Below are 5,919 nucleotides of genomic sequence, written 5' to 3' on the forward strand. Positions count from 1 at the left end.
GGGGGGGGGGGGGAGGGGCTGCAGTGCTGATTTGCAGAGGGTGAAATGCACAGCTCTGAGCCCAGATTTAAGCTAAGGGTCCCCGGGGGCTGCGTAGTTCATTGGGTCAGGAGCCATCTCCTTGATTGTAAACAGGCTACACGCTCCTCCCGCTGGCCACTGTGCCTGCAGCTGTTCCCAAGCCAGAGCACTGTGCATGCCGGCGGGGCAGGGGTGATAGTGAAAGTGCTTGGAGCTCAGTCATGGACCAGGGCTCATTGCACCAGGCACTGCACACACAAACAGTTGTCAATGATCTTTCTATCTCTTTCTGTCTCTCATCAAGCTTTTGAAACCATGGAAACCACTAGGCTGCTTCACAGATTGCAAGGCCAGAAGGGCCCAGCGTGACCTGGAAGGCCGAAGACAGGATGTTGGGTCTCACTGAGCAAACCAGGCCTTTACCCGTAGCAAGCTTCTTCAGAGCCTGAGGCAACGCTGCAGGAGGGCGTGGGGAGCGACCTCTTCTCAGCTCTGTGCACTGTCTGGAGGAAGCCATGGGAACACATGCCCAGCGCGCAGGCTTGGTGTCCATCAGGAACATTGACAAAGTATGGGCCTGTGCCACAATGTGACTGTCATGGAGGTGGGGTTTGCCCTGCTCTCAGAGGATACTTCTGAGCTTGTGCAGGACTGCTCCCTCCTGTGGTCTCCTTGGGCTGGGGATCTGATGGGGGGACCCTGGCCCTTTCTTGAGATTATACACAGAGTTGCTCACTCATTGAATCTTAACTCTAGTATCTTCATAGGTTTTTCCCTCTCTCTGAGCCATGTACGATTCGAGGGCTGGGAGCTGAAGGCTACAATCTCCTTCACATTCCAGTTTGCCCCATCGGCCCCTCCGCATGCACAGCGTTCCTGTACTCTCACCATCCCTGCGACGGAAAGTGTTCTACACCCCCATCCGGGGGATTGAGAGAACTTCAATTAGGACCTAACACTGTTTCCTTATTGAGATACGAGGCCATAGGACTCTGAAAGGCAGTGCGTAAACTGGCTGACTTTTCCCAAAGCAGATACTGGCCAGGCATGTCTCTCAGCCGCCCCAAAGCCATCCTGAAGCCATTCTAAAGCATTCAAATGGCAGTGCTATCCATTGGTAACATCACACATTGTTTTACGTATGCCTGGGTATTATTTTTATTTCAAGAACAGCCTTAATCATTCCACTTTGATTTACATCTATACCTCATCAACACCCTGGGGCTGGAGGTTTCTTGTTTCTTTTTGGTTTGGTTTCCTTTGTACTGAATTCTCTTTCCTTTCTGCTTTGTGCTGAGTTAGCACCCAGGCTGTTGTCTGTAGAAGCAATAGAGTCCAGAAGGCTATAAAGAGCACAAGGTCAGGAGAGCGCTGCTGCTGCCATTCTCCTTCTTATTACTGTGCAATTCAAGTCCTTCTTAAGCCATTGCCGGTGGGCATGCTCAGAAAGATGGAGGAGCTACTCACAACAAACCTGCCAGGATGAAGTTCCTTGGACCATAACCCAGGAGAGCAGAAGGAAACCAAATGGAAAGTTTGTTTCACCGTAGAAAAATCAGCAAGTGTACAAATGTTCTGGTTTTCATTTGTTTGTGTTGTCAGTTTCCTGCCAGTCTCTCATTCATGCTGAGCATGCTCAAAACAACAGTTGGTGTGATCCATTGGAGCTTCCATCCACCTTGGGTAACCACGAGTGAGTCTCATGTCTAATGTTCTATGCAATGAAATACAAAATTGAAAAAATCCTGTTAATATTTACCACGTTCAATGTTCTGTATAAGGATTTAATTGCACCTGTGCTATTGATACTGGATAGTGATCTTTATATCAAACACCCGTGCGTATAACATTTCAATTAGTGGCATGTTTGACCCATCGAGGGACACTTTGCCAAAGGCCTGTGACCGTCCTGTAGTAGAGCATGGCTTGCTACTTTTCTGCACGCTCTCATTTACATTTAACGCTTGAGGTTCTTTGCTTGGAGGATTTTTTTCTCATGGTTCATCTTTGATGTTGAATGCTAGTAGCAGATTTATGCACTTGTTATTGATGGCACAGTCCCAATGTGAAGCAGAACATCCTGCAGCTGATGCATCTGAACTCTCTGCAGTGGCTACCAAGGTCTAATACACAGCACCACCAGGGATTCCCTGAGATAGCCCTGGCCCATCTCAGAATAGGTAACCGGGCAATGGGGGGCAAGACCAGTAGCCAGCTGGGCAGAGCAGCTGGAACAGCTCTGGAAATTGGTTTTAGAATTTCTGCACTGAAGCCTCCCTGCGCTGCCCTGCTTTGTGAGGCTGAGAGGTTTCATAGTGGTGTCAGCTCTCAGTGCTGCTCCTTCCAGTGCAGTATTACCAGTGACTGAAGAGCCCTGAACAACTACCCCAGGAATCCATGGAGAGAGAACTGAGCATGGCCCAGTGATAGTAAAGCGAAGCAGACTGCCCCGCAGTTGCAGTGCCCTCCCTGCCCATAGCCACCTGGCTGAGCCCTGTGTTTGCACAAGCTAGATGAAGCCTGTAAAGCCCTTTCAGGTGAGAGGGCATTGCAAAGAGATGGGGCCAGAGCCTTCTCTGTGCCCCTGGGCACTGTGAGCCTGTGGGGACTGGGCAGGACCCAGGGGTGCCCACCACAGCACTCACTCTGCAGTGTGCACCAGCTTGGCTGTGCCAGATTGGTGAGTGATTGGCCCAGCCAACACCCTCCTTCTTGAATCCCAAAGCACCTCTGGTCAGGGATCTTGGGCTCCACACTCTGCTTAGGGCTTGCTGCACTGTCCTCCCATTCTCTCAGCCAGGGGTACCCGAACCTGCCCAAGCCAGGCTTATGTCAGCAGCCTGCCCAAAGGCCAGCGTTAACTGGGACAGAATGAATCCACCCTCACTGTTAGTAGAGAGGTGCCACCGACAGAGACTTCAGGTCTCAGTATGCAATGCTCTGTGTTGGAGCTGGAAATGGTTGCCACCATGGGCCATGTTGTCTTGAAGGAGGCACTTCAGCCATCCTTGCAGAACAGCAGGTGCCAAGCGATTCCATGGATGGTTCCAAGTGCAGATGGTTGGAACAAGCACCAGCGTCTGCACTGTTCTGGGTCGGGTACCATGGCCGGGTTGGGATCCTATGCACATACCAAGACTCCCCTGAGGTATGGCCGGAGCTGCTGCACATTGACACTGGGTGACCTGCCAACCCAGGCTCTCTGTGCGGTGCAGAGACCTTCACATCACAGAGGGGAGCCCTCCAGGGCTGTGACACCCATGCTGCAGCTGGGAGGAACCCCAGGCTCTGCAGGCAGCTGCTGAGATCCAAGCTGGAGGCCGTGGAAAGGAATGGGACCCCCCATTATTGATCCCCATGGGACCCAGGAGGGTGCAGCTGATACCCCATGTCTGAGGTCAGGGAGCATGGAGGGATGTTGCAGACGCTGCATGCTTCTGGGATCATGTGCAGGCTCAGAGTAGTGTTCTGCCTGGGCACGGCTTGGAGGTGGGTCTGCACTAGCTGTGGATCTGTGCAGATCACTGTGGCCTTGTCCACGGGGGGCTGGGAGGGGGAGCATCTTGACAGGTAGCACTGCAGATGGCTGCTCAGTTCACTGCAGCCAACTGCTTGCAGCGCCATAGTCAATGACTGAGCCCCTGGGTGGTGTCTCGGCACAGAGGCCACATCCTTGTGGCCATGGAGGTTGAGTTCTCCTCTCGCTATGCAGGGCAGAGCGTCACTATCGCTGGGGGACTGTGAGTCAGTCCCTCCCCAGCTGTGCCAGGAGCACATCCTCTCCCACCTCCTGCTTAGGTGCTGCAGCTCAGAGAAGAGGTAAAACCAGGCCCCCGGCCAGGGTGTGCCAGAGTGAGTGGGGACAGAGCCCTTTGCCTGGCCAGGCTGTCAGAGAGTGCAGCGCAGCAGCCCCCAGGTCAGAGCTTGGCAGGGTCAGCCTGGCCAACGTGGCGCTGCCAACAAGTGTGCGGTCACTGCAGACATGGCCACACTGCAGTTGGCAGGCAAGCAGCTAATCACGGACCCAGCAGAGCTGCTGGGCACTACGCCTGCTGATCTGCACTGGCCACACTTGTGGGCAGCATGGTGCCAGCCCCGCAGGTGATGCAGAACAGAGAAACCTGACTCCCTTAACATCCCGCCTGGCTGGGGCATTGCCAGGGGCTTGCTTGGGGTACTGGTTTGAGTATAAGAGTGAGCTAGTCCTGAACACAGAGCCTCGCGCTTGGGCTCCTGCTGCTCGGCACCTTCGAAGGGGGCAGGCATGGCTGTTCTTGCCCCAGGCAGCAGGATGTTCTAGGGCCCGCCAGGAAGTTTCCCCCAATGACAAGTGCATAGTCTGCAGATGCTTCTCCAGGGCTCTAAGCTGGACTCCTGCACTCCGCTGGTTTGCTCAGCAGTGGCTGCACCAGCCCCCTTCATTCCTGCCATGTAAATAGTTGTACAGTGTGGAATTTCCAGTGGTACCGAGAACAAAACCCAGCGAGGCCACGGAGCACTTCTCACTGCCCAGCACACTTGCCACACATCTGTAGTGGGCTCACTGGGCTGACTGCTCTTGCCATCCCCTCCCCGCGCTCACATCCCCGGGGGCTTTCCTTTGCATTGGCTTTTGGAGGGAGGGAGGGAGGGGGTGCTGTACAAAGCTCAAACAAAAGAGCAAATTGCCAGTTGTAAGTGCAATGACCTTGTGAATGGTGTGTAGTCCTGCTGTGCTCTGTGAGAACGTGTATTTCAGTGTGCCACCTCCTGTATTGTGACTCCCTCCAAGACATTGCCCCTACAAGGTATTTCTGTGAGAACAGAATAAAAGGACTTGATAGAAATCAGAGGGTGCCATGACTTGATCTGTATCGAGCGAGACTACACAGCAAAGTGGGGCTGGAGTGCACTGAGGAGAGCCAGGCAGCCCAGAAGATGACAGGCACTAGCAGCTGCTGCTGGATTGAGCTGAATGGGCATGTCCAGCAGCACTGGGGTCCCTGGTGAGCAAGTCTGGGTTCAGTCAGGTTTGGTGGGACAATGGCTTTTCCTCCTAGCATAGCTGTGTTCATTGTGGGACAGGTGGGGAGCAGAGTTGCCTGCAGCCCTGAGCTGCTGGATCTAAGCCGCAGTCTATACTACCACGGTAAGTCAACCTACACTACGCAATTCCAGCTACATGAATAATGTCCCTTAGGTCGAGTTACCGTGGGGTCTACACCATGGGGGGTAGACAGGAGAAAATCTTACCTTACTCTTCTTATTGGGGGTAGAGTACAGGGGTCAACTGGAGAGCGATCTACAGTCTTTACTAGACCCGCTAAATCGACCACCGGTAGATCAATCTCAGAGCGTCGATCCCCGCGGTAGTGTAGACCTGTCCCTCATTGGGGGTAGAGTACAGGGGTCCACTTGAGAGCGATCTGCTGTTGATTTGGTGGGTCTTCACTTCTCAGACCATTGATCCCGCTGTAGTGTAGACATAGTCTGATGAGTCACAGGGGACTCTTGGCTAAGGGGCTGGCTACCTGGCTCAAGGAGACTGGCTGTTGTGGAGTCACAGGCTGGGTGCTCTGGAACTGCTCTGAATTAAGTCAGGCAGGACTCTGGGGCAGCATGTCTCCCCTCAAGGGCCACTCTAACCAGAGCAACCTGCTCGCCTTCAGTGCCTACTGGGTCTGAGTCGGAGCATTCAGCCCTCTGTGAGCTTGTAGCAGGTTGGACACCTGCTCCTGCCTGGAAGGGCCTGAGATAGCGCAAGGAGCAGGCAGCGTGAAGGCTGAGCTGATCAGGGGAAGTGGCTGCCGCTGGGGCCATGCCCCAAACAGACTCAGCTGGCCTGTATAAAGAGGCTGGGAGCCAGGAGCTCAGCAGTCTCTCTCTGCGTTCAGGGAGAGAAGGGCCTGGCTGCAGGGA

At 54.0% G+C, this 5,919-nt stretch overlaps 1 protein-coding gene across 1 annotated transcript in view; it reads left to right on the forward strand.

Moving 5' to 3' along the window:
• Positions 1-4,847, forward strand: part of BSN (bassoon presynaptic cytomatrix protein) — a 450,473-nt gene extending 445,626 nt beyond the window's left edge. The window contains 1 exon segment of the mRNA XM_034775746.1: positions 326-4,847. The gene's annotated coding sequence lies outside the window, so the exon portion shown is untranslated.
• Positions 4,848-5,919: the final 1,072 nt, after the last annotated feature.

This window comes from Trachemys scripta, chromosome 7 (genome assembly GCF_013100865.1).
Source record: "Trachemys scripta elegans isolate TJP31775 chromosome 7, CAS_Tse_1.0, whole genome shotgun sequence".
Lineage (NCBI taxonomy): Eukaryota > Metazoa > Chordata > Testudines > Emydidae > Trachemys > Trachemys scripta.